The 14,087-nt window shown below is 40.0% G+C and overlaps 1 long non-coding RNA gene across 1 annotated transcript in view; it reads right to left on the bottom strand.

Moving 5' to 3' along the window:
• LOC138753738 (uncharacterized) overlaps positions 1–14,087 on the bottom strand; it is a 49,977-nt gene that overhangs the window by 2,694 nt on the left and 33,196 nt on the right. Inside the window, exon 3 of the long non-coding RNA XR_011351399.1 lies at positions 3,399–3,515. This is a non-coding gene — a long non-coding RNA (uncharacterized lncRNA). The remainder of the gene's footprint in view (positions 1–3,398; positions 3,516–14,087) is intronic.

Below are 14,087 nucleotides of genomic sequence, written 5' to 3'. Positions count from 1 at the left end.
AGCAAATGTTTGGTATGTGGAAGGAAACACAAGCAACCCATGCAGCCACAGGGAAAACATGCAAACTCCACTGAAGACCAAGATTGAATCCAGTTCACTACTCAGCTCATACCTACAAGAAATTGCAGAGCTGTGAAGGCAGTTCAGATCATCACCCAACCATCAATCAAGTCTACATCTCACTCGGTCTTGGGAAAGTTGCCAGCATAATAAAGGACCATTCCCATCCCAGTCACACTCACTTCCTCCCTTTTCATTGTGCAAAACTATCTGAACTTCTAAAGACAAACCTCTAGATTCGAGAACTGTTTCTTTCCTTCTGTTATCAGACTCTGAAATGGACCTCCCATTGGGAACAGAATGCTTTAAGTGTATTTTATTCTATACCCTACACCTTGTCTTTGTAACGATATACACTCTTTAACCTATAGTTTTTTTTAACCTACAATCATATTATATTCTGTATGATTTTGGTTTTAGCATTGCTCTGTATGCTCTAGGTAGGAAGGGGTTGCTTTACTTAGATAGCATGTGAAACAAAGCCTTTCACTCTTTCTCAATAAATGTGACAATGAAAAATTCCATTCAATTTAATTATATATGCTAAATTATTCAGTTCATAGCCTGAGTCAATTCATAACTGAGTCTCTGTAATGAGTGATGAGAATTCATCATTCTGCACAAAAGTTCATTGTTCAGATGCAACAAACTTCTTAATGCTGCAGCCAAATACATACTTAAGTTACACCAACTAAAATAGTATACATTAAATTACTAAATTTACTAAGAAAGAAAATGAGATAACAAAATAACAAAAATAAAAAAGCTATATAAATTTTTTTTTTTCAAAGTTGCAGTTAGTGGAAGAAAAAAGATGTTTCAATAGTGCAAACAGTTTGCACTATTGCATTGGTTCTCAACCTTTTTTGCCATGACCAAGTGCTGGTCCCTCGGCCACCTCCCCCAACCACCGGTCCCTTGGCTGCCTCCCCCAAGCGCCGGCCGCACGGCCACCTCTCTCCCCACTTACCGGATTTTGGAGCTTTCCGGATTTTAGATGTCCGGATAAAGGATCATGTACCTGTACATTCAGTCTGCTTGTCTCATTGCAGGAAGGATTTAGATGATTCAGAGATGGTGCAGAGGAGATTAATTAGGATTTTGCTTGGATGAAAGTATAGGCCTTATGGGGATCTAGGAGTTTTTTTTTGGAGCAATAAAGGATGAAAGATAACTTAATGGAGATGTGTAAGATTATGAGGTGCATATATATATAATGGACAGCCAAGATATTTTTCCGAGTGTGACAAAAGCAAATACCACAGGACTTCTGTTTAATTTAAGTGGAGGAAAGTTTGGGGGGTGGGGGGGAAGATGTCTAAGATAATTTTTTATGCAATGAGTGGTAGATGCCTGGAATGCATTGCCAGCTATGGGGTGGGGAGGGAGAGTGTGAGATAATGGAGGTTGGTTGATGCGTTATCAATAACTCCAAAGACTGATAGGCTTTTGTTACATTAACAGAATGCACAATTCATGCTGGTGATCCGAGCTTGTTCTGGGGAGGGATTATGGTATTGCCACCTTTATTGGGGGAATCAAGGGGGAGGAGCCACAGGTACAATCAACAAGGGGTGGGCCAGCCATACGCATGCAAACAGTATTAACAGTGGTTCCACCACATTGGTGCAATAAGAACTTGAAACTGACTCCTCAACAGGCTCATGAATGTAAGAAAAGTGGAGGGCTATGGGTGTGAGGTGGGAAAGGATTAGATTGTTGTGGGTTGGTTTACATAGGTCGGCACAACTTCGTCTGATGAAGATCCTGAATTGTGCTGTAATGTTCTTTTTTGTATGTAAACCTGAAAATTTAAAGGCCTTGAAATTGCTCCCTTCTTTTTTTTCTGTGTTGAAACAACATCATTAATTAGCCAATGCTGTTAGTGTAAGTAAGACAAATAAAAAGAGTTTCAATTGCGAAGTACGCAGATTAGCATTATTGTTTTCTCCCCTGTAATAGAATGCTGAAGCCAACGATGCTGGTGTTCATGTATAGCATTCTTTGTTGCTATTTGGCCCATCTGGCCTAACCCATCTGCAAGAGCAACTGGTTCCTTTTCTCTGTCCTTTCCCATGAGCTAGGAAAGTAACAGGGATGAGACTCTCCAACCTCGATGCCCAAATCACTCCACTATCTTTATGAATCTTTGATGAAGCAGGGAGCAGTATCTTTTCCTTGTAATTATGGTATTCTACGACTCCTGAGAAATTTTTAAAACCATTGTTTCTGTTGTCTCCGATCCCATTTTAACTGCATTTCCGAAGGTCTGGTACAGCAGTATTCAATAATGGTTTGTAGATTATCCCTATGGTGCCGAATATTGTTACTTCAGTTAGTAAACTTTGTATGTCAACTATAACTAACTTCTGTTATTCAATCTCTGCAGCTCAACTCTAACTTCTTCTCTCCACCCGTCCCTTATTTCTCTGCACTCAAAATATTCACCTCTATTTCCTTTTCCCAATATCAATGAAAGGCCATCAACCTGAAACGTTATCTCAGCTTTCTTCTGTATGGATGCTGCCTTAACTGAGGAATATATCTCTGCTTTTTAGTTCAGTGTTACAGCACCTGTAGTATTTAGCTTTTGGTTTAAGAGTAAAAACAAAACCTTAGACTTCCACAGTCCTGGTGACCTCTGCCAACCAGACTCAATTGGGCTTAATCCCCATCATTAATTTCATACCCTGTTTCATCTATGATTCAACCCTGTCTGCTCTATAATTTCTGATGCTGCTCTCATAAAGTTTGCCTGGTAAACAGAGGTATTTTCCTGAATTAAACTTCAACTCTCCTTCATGCCCTGCGCTGAGCTACAAGTCTAGGTCAAGAGAAGTTTAATATTGGGGTGTGAGTTATCTTTGGAACTGTTCTGAGATTTTGTTAGGTCAGTGTTAACTGCCAACATCCTGCTGACTTTTCATTTTTATTTCAATGCATGAGAATACTTGCTAACACTTCTCATCTTTCTTAGTTACTGCTTGCATTCATGACTGGACAGGGAATAATTCACAAGATTCACAAGATCTAGGAGCAGAAGGCCAATTGGTCCATTGAGTCTGCTCCGCCATTCCGTCATTAGCTGATCCATTCTCCCACTCAGTCCTGCACCCCAGCCTTTTCCCCATAACCCTTGATGCCCTGACCAAGCAAATACTTGTCAAACTCTGCCTTAAATGCATCCAGTGACCTTGCTTCTACAGCCAACTGTGGCAACAAGTTCCACAGGCTCACAACCCTCTGACTGGAGAAATTTCTCCTTGTCAGTTTTAGATGAATACCCTTATATCCTGAAGTTATGCTCATTCAATTTCATTTGAATTAAAAAAAATCACCTTGTGAGGCAATCTCAACTTGGGAATGTAGAACCCGCTCACAAAGCAAAAACAGAAACTGCAGATGTGGGAAATGCAAAATTAAGACAGAAAATGCGAGAAATATTCATCGGCATCCTGCGGAGAGAACAAAAGAGTTGATTTTAGACATAACATTGCATTATAACTGAAAATGTTTTAGTTATAGAGAAATTGGAAAATTCTATGTGGAAGGAAAGTGTAATTATTTTAGGTAACAAATTTATACCACCTGCATTGAATTCACCCATCGTTATTGAATGAAGATCTCCGGGACCAATGCCTGATGAGGGCGCACAAAGTCAGTGAACCGGTGCGGACTCGAAAGGCCAACATGGTCTGTTTCCACTCTGTAAATGGTTATATGGTTATATGGAAACATCTATGATTGGTTGAAGACCAAAAGAGAATGAATGACACAAGTGGTGGTGGTGATGCCTGATGGTGAAGATTTGTCGATGTAAAAGAAATGACCAGCTCAACTACAAATTGAACCACTGGATGCAGTAAAAAAATCTATTAATCTGGCACACTTGTAACTTTATTTTGAGTTGGACTGTTAATTTTCAAGATGATTGGATGTTACTCCAACACACTTTAAATACCTTTTTTTTTAAGATGTTGCAAGATCGTGTAATAACATTTTTAGGGAGCCCAACTGATTTTAAAGGAAGGATGGGAAATGGATTAGTAAATTCAAAGGGAGTGCAGGAAACAAGGACCCAGCGAAGTTAAAGAGAGATCAGGAAATGGGAATGTGGTGCCTTTATTTTAAATAGCTTGGAAGATGGAGCCTCTGTAGGCTCTGTGGCAAATGGGTCACTGGTAGGTTTAAACAGAACTTGGGATATGGGGCCAATGGTGAGTTTAAAGCCAGTGCAGGAAATGGATGCTGGGCAATTTCAAAGGGAATGGGAGAAATGAGGTTCTGGTAAGTTTAAAAGAAATGCAAGAAAAAGAGTTGCCAATGAATTTAAAGGAAATGCAGCAAGCAAAGTAACAGTGATGTTGGAGGGAGACAGATGCTAAAGCTGTGGGGCTTTCAAACAATTATGTAACAAGAAGTCAGTTTAGGGAACAGTTCAGGGTCATCCTTGCACCAAATTAGTCAAGCAAACAGTTAAATTATCCAGAGCAGGGAATTAAGGGCAATGGGGAACAGGTACAGAGGAAGAGTTGTGGCCTGCGGCAGACCAGCTCTGATCATACTGGATAGCGAGGTAAAGCCGAGGGAGCAGGTGACCTACTCTTATCCTTTCTTCTTGGGTTTTAATCAAGGAAAACTGTAGGAGTAATATGTGGCTGGAGATCATAATCACCACCTCAATGTACATGACCCTGCATTTGTCTGAGATGTCATGATGAATTTAGTTTTTCGGATGCATCCTTGATTTCACAGATTCTGTTTCATTTATGGTTCGTCTGGGATAATGATAAAATGACAAAGGGCAATTAATACTAATGAAAAACATTGCAAGCCCCAGTTATCAGTTCAACCAGAAGGGCAGAGGTCTGAGGTTTCCTTCTTTTCTTTGATACAGTGAAAGGGAACATTCTTCCTGGTGATGGCTCAGCGCAGGCTGAGCTGCATCATTTACAACAAGCAAGAAAGCCACCAAACAAGTGGAATTAATAAACAGAAAAAAAAAAGAGTAATTACACAGTTTTGCGGCTAAGATTGCTATTTTTTGACATTTCTTAACATCATTTCAGGCATAATTTCATTCATTAACGAAAAATAGAGATTTGGTGTACAAGTGCAAGCACAATTGCCTTCATCAGCCAGGGTATTGAGTACAAGGGAGGAATATCAGGTTTCAACTGTACAAAGCATTGATGAGACCACAGCTGGAGAATGGCCAAAAAGGTGCAGAAACGATTCATGACAACATTCTGGAGAGGCTGGATAATCTCGGACTTTTCTCCCTAGAACATAAGCAGCCAAGGTGATCCAGGTCGAGGTTTATAAAATCATGAAGGACACAGATAAGGTAAATAGTCATGGTTATTTTTTTTTTCCCAAGATGGGGGAATGTAAAACAAAATGTTTTAAGATGAAAGGGACCTGAGGGACAACTTTTTCACATAGACAGTGATGGAGTTGCCAGAGGAAGTGGTAGAGGTGGGTACAAATTGTTAGGTTTAAAAAAACTTTTAGACATACAGGGATAAGAAAGATTTAGAAGAATATGGGCCAAATGCAGGTAAATTGTATTACTTGGATAGACAGCTGGGTCAGCAATGACAGGTTGGGTTAGGACCTGACTCTGTGATTCTATATGATATTCACTGGGGAGGTAAGTGGATTATTTTTTTCTTCTCTATTGTAATCTATTTCAGGCACTCTGCTATAAATAGGTTCCTAAAAAGTCCTCTGCTGTTAAACTGCAGACATGTGTATTGCTCAAAACAGTATTTGAAGACAAAGAATCTGTATCTAAGCAAAATATTTCAAAGGGAAAGATAAAATATAATGGATCATCTTGAAAAAAGGTTGATATTAAGTCATGTTTGCTCTCGTCATCCTTGTCAGAGATAAAAATTTATATCGTGCAAGAATTATGAAACTTGGAGTATGTTAAAAAAAATACCACAAGAAAATTGGAGCAGGAGTAGCCACATGGCAAATTAAGCATGCCCCATCTCTCATTACAATCGTGGCTGATCTATGTATACCTCACATTCTCTTCTGCGCTCGTTCCCAATAACCCTCATTTCCACGACCTTTCAAGACTGTCTTCACCTTCATGGATCTACTAACCCAACTCCCACAACTCTTTGGAGTAGAAAATTACAGAGATTCACCACCATCTGTAAAAGGAAAATTCTACGCACCTGTTTTAAATTACTGTGGCCTTGCTCAAAATGCTCCCATCAGCCAAATCTCAATTTCTAGTGCCCTCCATTTTGGGACAAAGACACTTTTTTTTAAACCCTTTTATTTTCCTGTGTGCTCCACAGTTTTGAATTTGTAATCAAGCAATTCACATGTTATTAAAGTGCACATTCCAGATTGTATTTAAGTTATTTGTATACATTTTGCTTTGACGATGTAGAAAATAGTACTTTTTATACATAGTCCCCTCATTTCAGGGCACCATAATATTTGGGACCTAGCAATCGTATGTATATTAAAGTAGTCATGTTTATTATGTTGTTACATATACTTTTCATGCAATGACTGCTTGAACTCTGTCATACATAGACATCAGCAGGTGCTGAGTATCTTCTCTGGTGATGCTCTGCCAGGCCTCTACTGCAGCCATTGCTCCTGCTTATTTTGGGGGCCATATATGGAAGGTACATTCAGTTGGATTTAGACTGGGTGACTGACTTGGCCATTTAAGAACTTTCCAGTTTTGAATTTTGATGTACAGCATGGTAACAAGCTCTTTCAGCCCTGGACCCTGTGCTGCTCAGTTATATCCAATTGATCTACATGTTTTGCATGGTGGTAGAAAACAGGACTCCCCACGGAAAATCCACGGAGGCACAGGGAGAACGTACAAACTCCTTACAGACAGCGCAGGATTTGAACTATGGTCCTAATCACTGACGCTGTAACAGCGTTGCTCTAACCACCACGCTAACCATCTCACCCTAGCTTTTTAGCTTTGAAAACCTCCTTTGTTATTTTAGCAGTATGTTTGGGATCTTTGTCTTGCTCGAGGATGAAGCACCATCCAATGAGTTTGGAGGCATTCGCTTGAACGTGGGCAGATAAGATGTTCCTGTCCACCTCAGAATTTATCTGCTACTGCCATCGCCAGTTACATTATCAATGAAATAAGTGTGCCAGTGTCTGGGCAGCCATACATGCCCAGAACATAACACCCCACCATCATGTTTTTACATGATGAGCTGTTAAGTTTTGGACCTTGGGCAGTTCCTTTACGCCTCCACACTTTACTCTTGCCATCACTCTGATACAGGTTAATCTTGGTCTTCTCTGTCCACAAGACCTTGTTTTTCAGAATTCTGCAGGCTCTTTTAAATGTAATTCGGCCATCCTGTTTGCAGTGTAACCTTTGTATTTCAGTTCATGAAGTCTTCTGTGAACAGTAGTCATTGACACATCCAACCGCTGCCTCCTGAAACGTGTTTCTGATCCGTCAGACAGGTGTTTGAGTATTTGTCTTCATTATGACGAGAATTGTTCGGTCGTCAGCAGTGAAGTTCTTCCTTGGCTCATCCTTTCCGATTACTGAGCACTCTTTCTTCTTACTGATGTTACAAACATTTGATTTTGGTTTGGGTGATATCTCTTACTGTTTTATGGTTGTTTTTCACCTTCGTAAAAGCTTCTTTGACTATCATTGGCACAACTCTGGTCCTCATATTGAGAAATGGCAACCACAGTCTCCAAAGGTGATCAAAAGATTAGAAGGAAGCCTTCCTCACCAATGAAGCAATTAAACATACCCGAGTGCTCACAAACACCTGTGAAGCCAAATGTCCCAAACATTACGGTCTCCCGAAACTGCTGTAATTTCGACATGGCCAAATCAAAATATATACAACCATGAATAAAATCTGGAATGAGCACTTTAATCATGTGATTACAAATTTGAAACTGTGGAGCCCAGGGACAAATAAGGAAAAAAAGTCTTTGACCCAAACATTATGAAGGATAATATATTTCTATATTCAAATGAGACTCTGATCTGAACCTTGAAGTTTCTAATAAAAATTAATAGATAAACTTCCTTAACCCACGAATGCATGAATTACAAATCAAACTAATCTTTTTTAACCTTGATTACATAGATCAATATAGATTGCTCCTGTGACTATCTTTCAATACCAATTACCGATTCAATAATCATTCTCTTCCCAAGCTAACAGAATCAGGTACAGGTTCATAATCTTTTGAATTATAGCAATTTATAGTGTCAGCCAGCAGCACCCATTTGGCCTTTGTAGGCAACCATTTGGTACTATATCTTCATTGGGTATAAACATATGAAATATCAATGTTGCAACATGCAATCAGACTCTTGTCTGTGTTGACATGGTCTGGATGCAATTCCAACAGTCTAGACCTACAAATGCAGTTTAAACTGAATCCAGATTATTTTCAAAGTAAGACAGCTGGCTTATAGTGTTATTATTTGGATTGGATTCAAATGAGGCTAACATCTTTATCTTTAAATGTATGTCAATTGTTTGTTTCAGTTCGTTTTATAACAGCATTATGTGTGAAGATAGATGGCGTGAAGGATTGGATTCTGTCTTTGCACTGCATAGGACTTGGAGTTAGTCCAACAGGCTGATGGGAGCAATTTCTCATTTTTTCCTGTGCTCTCTCACTCCCCATTATTCTCTCTCTTCCAGAGCCCTTTTCTCTGTCTCTCACTTTTCTTTTGCATTTTCTCTCTCTCTCCCATTCTCTCCTCCCCAGCCCTTCTCTGAGTCTCTTGCTTTTCTTTTGTGCTCTCTCTCTTTAGTTCTCTCTCCTCCTACTTTTCCTTTGTGCCCCTCTCTCTCTCCCTTCCTCTCCCCCCTCTCTCTGTCTCTCCTCCCCAACCCTTCTCTTTATCTTTCACTTGCTCTCCTTCATTTGCTCTTTTCTGTGTCATCCTTCCCATCCCTTTTTATTCTTTGCCTTCTTTCCTCTCTCATTATTTTGTTCTTTTCTTTTTATCTTCACCTTTTCACTTGCTCTCTTTATTAGATCACTGTCTATTTTCTCTACCTTTCCCCTTCGTTTTCAGTGTTCTCGTGCTTTCTTTCTTTCCTTCTCCTTTTTTCTTTCTCTCTTTGTGTTCTTTCTCTGTCGCTTATTCTGGTTTCTCCTTATTCACCCCTTTTTGATCTCTTATCCTCTATCTATATTTTGTCCCCCCCCCCACACTCTCACTCCCTCTCCCCTCTTTCCTCCTACATTTTCCCTTGCTCCCTCTTATTTTTTCTTTCCTTTGCTGTTCCTACTCACCATCCCTTGTTCATTTCATCTCTCTTTTCTTTCCCTCAACTTTTATTTATTTGATTCCATCTCTCTTTCTCTCCATTTTTCTCCCTGTTCTCAGCCAAAGGCACATAATTAAAAAAAAAATCAATTGCCAAACAGATAGACATCAATTGTTGTTGATACATTTCTTTTATTAGGCGAAGTAATTTTACTGCTCAGAGTAAAGAAAACAGTTGCATGAAATTGAGAGATTGTAGCAATTGTAGATGAAGGAAGAGAATAATATTTCATTCCTGACTCATAGTCCATAGATTTATATGGACCAAACAGTGAAATAGAACATGCCAAACCAAAGTGTGTAATGGGATATTTTCTTATACCATTTCCTCCATCATGAAGTGCTTTGAGAAGTGAGTCATGGCTGACAAGAACTCCAATGTACCAGCCATACTCGACCCCTCCAATTTGCCAAACAGCAAACGAGATCCATGACAGATCATCCAGCCCTCCCCTCAGCTTTGGAGCACCAAGACAACAAGAACTCACAACTATTATAGAGTCATAGAGTCTTACAGTATGGAAACAGAACCAAACTCATCCTCAAACAAAATTTGGCATCTCCACCAACTCTGCAATTGGCCACAAGCAGTGAGGATTAGTGACAGTACCTCCTCTATAATCATCCTCAACACAGGGGCCCTGCAAAGCTGCGCAGCAGCTTCTCCTCATGGCCAAACACTGCTCCAATTCCATTTATAATTTACGAATGACACCACCATTGTAGGAAGGACTCCAACAATTACAAGTCACAGAGTAGAGAGTAATTCCCTGTCCAAGATTGTAGGAAACTTCAGAGGAAATTTCAAACTGGCAGAGAGTCAAAGGAAGTTAGGAAAACAAGTGGTGAGGTCACGGAACCGACACATATTAAAGAGGATGAAGTGCTTGCTGTCTTAAAGCAAATTAGGTAGATAAATCCCCAGGCCCTGACAAGATATTCCTTCAGACCGTGAGGGAGGCTACGGTAGAAATCACAGGGGCTCTGGTAAAGAAATATTTGAAATGCTCTTCGCCACTGATATGGTGCTGGATGATTGGCAGGTAGCTCATTGTTTAAAAAAGGCTCAAAAATTAACCCTAGAAATTATAGACCTGGAAACCTAATGTCAATAGGTAAATTATTGGAAAGTGTTCTTAAGAGATGGAATATACAAGTATTTGGATTGTCAAGGACAGATTAAAAGGTAGAGGTTCTATTATTGTCACAAAATACGATACTTACAATGTAACATACATGAAATTCACTAACTTTGTCAACCTTAAGGTTGACAGAGGCCCCAGCAAGGTATGAACTCACAATCCCTGGTTTACAAGACCAATGCTCTAACCACCGAGTTATCAGCACCTCATCTTGAGATTAGGAATAATCAACATGGCATTGCGGATTGTGATAGAGTTTTTCAAGGATAGAGTTTTTCAAGGAGTACAAAGAGTGTTAAATGAAAGGGTGTGGATGTCATCTACATGGACTTTAACAACATCCCACATGGGAGGTTAATCAGGAAGATTCAGACACTTGCTATTCGTGGTGAGGTAGTAAACTGGATTCGATATTGGCTATGCAGGAGAAACCAGAGAGTAGTGGTGGATGATTTCTTCTCAGAAATCACTAGCCTGTGACTAGTGGTGTATGTCTCATGGTTCAGGGACCATTGTTGTTTGTCATCTATATCAATGATCTGGATGATAATGTGGTAAATTTGATCAGCAAGTTTTCAGATGACACTAAGATTGGACATATTGTGGACAGCGAATAAGGTTTTCAAAGCTTGCAGAGGGATCTGGACCAGCTGGAAAAATGGCTGAAAAATGGCAGATGGAATTTAATGCAGACAAGTGTGAGGTGATGCATTTTGGAAGGAAAAAAACCAAGAAAAGATGTACATTGTATATGATATGGCACTGAGGAGTGTGGTTGAACAGAGGAATCTGGAAATACAGATACATTGTTCCTTCATATGACATCATAGGTGGATAGGGTTGTAAAGAGAGCTTTAGGCATATTGGCCATAAATCAAAGAATTGAGTATAGGAGTAGGGATGTTCTGGTAATGTTGTATAAGATGTTGATGAGGCCAGATTTGGAATATTGTTACAGTTTTTGTCACTTAACTATAGGAAATATATCAATAAGATAGAAAGAGTGCAGAGAAAATGTACTAGGATGTTTCCAGGACTTCTGGAACTGAATTACAGGGAAAGGTTAAACAGGTTAGGACTTTATTCTGTAGAGTATTGAAGAATGAGGGGAGATTTGATAGAAGTTTTAAAAATTATGAGGAGTACAGACAGAGTCAATGTAGATAGGCTTTCTTCCACTGAGGGTAGGTGAGATACAAACCTCAAGGACATGAGTTAAGGATTAAAGGAGAAAAGTTTAGGGGAACATTATAGGAAACTTCTGCAAACAGAGTGGTGGGGTGAGAGGGTGGAACTAGCTGCCATATGAAGTGGTGAATGCTGGCTCAATTCTGACATTTAAGATGCAATTGGACACATACATGGATGGGAGAGGAATGCAGAGCTAAGGACTGGGTGCAGGTCAGTGGGACCAGGCAGAAAAATAGTTTAGAACAGACTGGAAGGGCCAAAGGGCCTGCTTCTCTGCTGTAATGTTCTGTGGTTGAATGGTTCTATAGTTGTGAATTCAGCCAACAAGCACATCCCCTTCCCTCAACTGTCTTGTCTATACTTCCCACTGCCTTGGAAAAGCAGCAAACGTATTGAAAGATTCATCCCACCCTGACCACACTCTCTTCATCCTCCTTCTGTCAGGGGGAGAAAAAAAATCAAGAGTATGAGATTATACACTATCAGATTTCGGGACAGTTTTGTTTTCCCAACATTATCAGAGTCTTGACTAAAATTCAAAACGGTAAAATTATGTTTCCTTTGCTCTAACCAAACAGATCTCTCTCTGTAACTATGTATGAGAATATCTAGCTTGACAAACTAAACTATGAATATGTGACAATGTACTTGGACTTGAAGTGGAACTGAAAAGTATTGATTTGATTGCATATTTTGATACCAGACATTGAATGGAAGCATGAGCGAGGTAGACAAGAGATGGGTAAATGTTGTGCCTTTATTTGAATATAAGGTTGAAGGATGACCAAGAAGTTAGGCTGGTCCAGAAGGTCAGACATATGGTATCTAGGGTGAGGCACCCAACTGGATACAATATTGGTTTGATGGTAGGAGTCAGCAAGGGTGTAGTAGAGGATTGTTACTCAGAGTGGAGGCCTGTCACTAGCTCTGCAGGAATTGATGCTGGGTCCTCTGTTTGATGGCATGGATGACAATGTAGTTATCATAGTTGGTAGATTTGTGGATGACATCAAAATTGGTGGTGAACAGGATAGTGAAGCAAGTTATCTAAGATGACCACATGATCCAGAGGAACCGGGAAAGTGGGCCAAGGAATGGCAGGCAGAATTAAACTCAGTGGAGTAAACCAGGGGAGGCCTTGCATGATGAATAGTAGGGCCTAGGAGGGCATTGAAGAACAGAGACATAATTCAATGGAAGTGAAAATGCAAGTAGACAAGGTGGCGAAGAAGGCATTTGGCACACTTGCTTGCATCAGTCAGGGCAATGACTAGACGAACAGATGGGTCATCCTACAATCTCCAAGATTTTGGTGAAACTCTGCCTGGGCTGTTGCGCACAGTTTTTGGACACACAATGGTAAGAAAGATATTATTAAACTAGGAACTGTGCATGCACTTTCCACAAAAAAATATTGGCAAGACTGATAGGCTTGAATTATAAGGAGAGGCTGAATAGGCTGGAACCTTTATCCCTGGAGTTTAGGATACTAATGGAGGGTTGTATAATCATGAGGAACAGAGGTAAGGTAAATAGTCATAAGCTTGTTTTCCACGATAGGATCATCTAAATCTAGAGGGCACAGATTTATGCTGAGAAGGGAAACATTTAAAAGAGATCTTCTTCACAGAAAGGGTGGTGGGCATATTGAATGAGGTGCCAGAGGAAGTGGTAGAAGGGAAGGAGGGACAATTGTAATATTCAAAAAATATCTAGACAGGTGCATGGTTAGGAAAAGTTTAAAAGGAGATGATCTTAAGGCAGGAAAATGTGAACGGCTTGACCAGCATGGACAAGTTAAGCTGGAGGGCCTATTTCCATGGTATGGAAACTGATGACTCTATCCATGACCATAGAAAGCTGACAGTAAGCCATAGGCTAAGCATAATGTTGAATTCCCACTGGGATGTACTGGCATTCCTTTGTAGAGACAGTGGTATCTGTTGTCGGATAGAAGTAAGAGGTTTAACGTTTACCTGACTGCAGTATATTGTATTGATTAACCTGCACTGGCACAATATTCATGGCAACGGAAGATGGATAAATTTACTGAACTTGTTCGGGAAGCAGAGTTTACAGGGAGACAAGATTAGATTACAAGATCATTACTGGGGAAATTCAGATTTTGTATATTTCTGTTGATTCTAATTCGACAGCTTCATTTCCAAAGGCACCAGAGTAAACAATGTTCAAGCTGCAATTGCCAGAAGCCCTATGACACCCAGAACATGTTTGGTCCAAGGAGCCTTGCTGGCTGGAGACGAGGGAGGGCAGGTTTATTTCTTGGCTGCAGGCAGACTGAACAGGTCAGACCACCCAAAGCAAGTGAAGTGATGTTTCAGCAAAATAGAAGCAGGAAATACTGGGAA

Source organism: Narcine bancroftii, chromosome 1, assembly GCF_036971445.1.
Source record: "Narcine bancroftii isolate sNarBan1 chromosome 1, sNarBan1.hap1, whole genome shotgun sequence".
Taxonomy (NCBI): Eukaryota; Metazoa; Chordata; class Chondrichthyes; order Torpediniformes; family Narcinidae; genus Narcine; species Narcine bancroftii.
The sequence above is the reverse complement of the archived record's forward strand: the minus strand, read 5'-3'. Positions and strand labels throughout refer to the sequence as shown.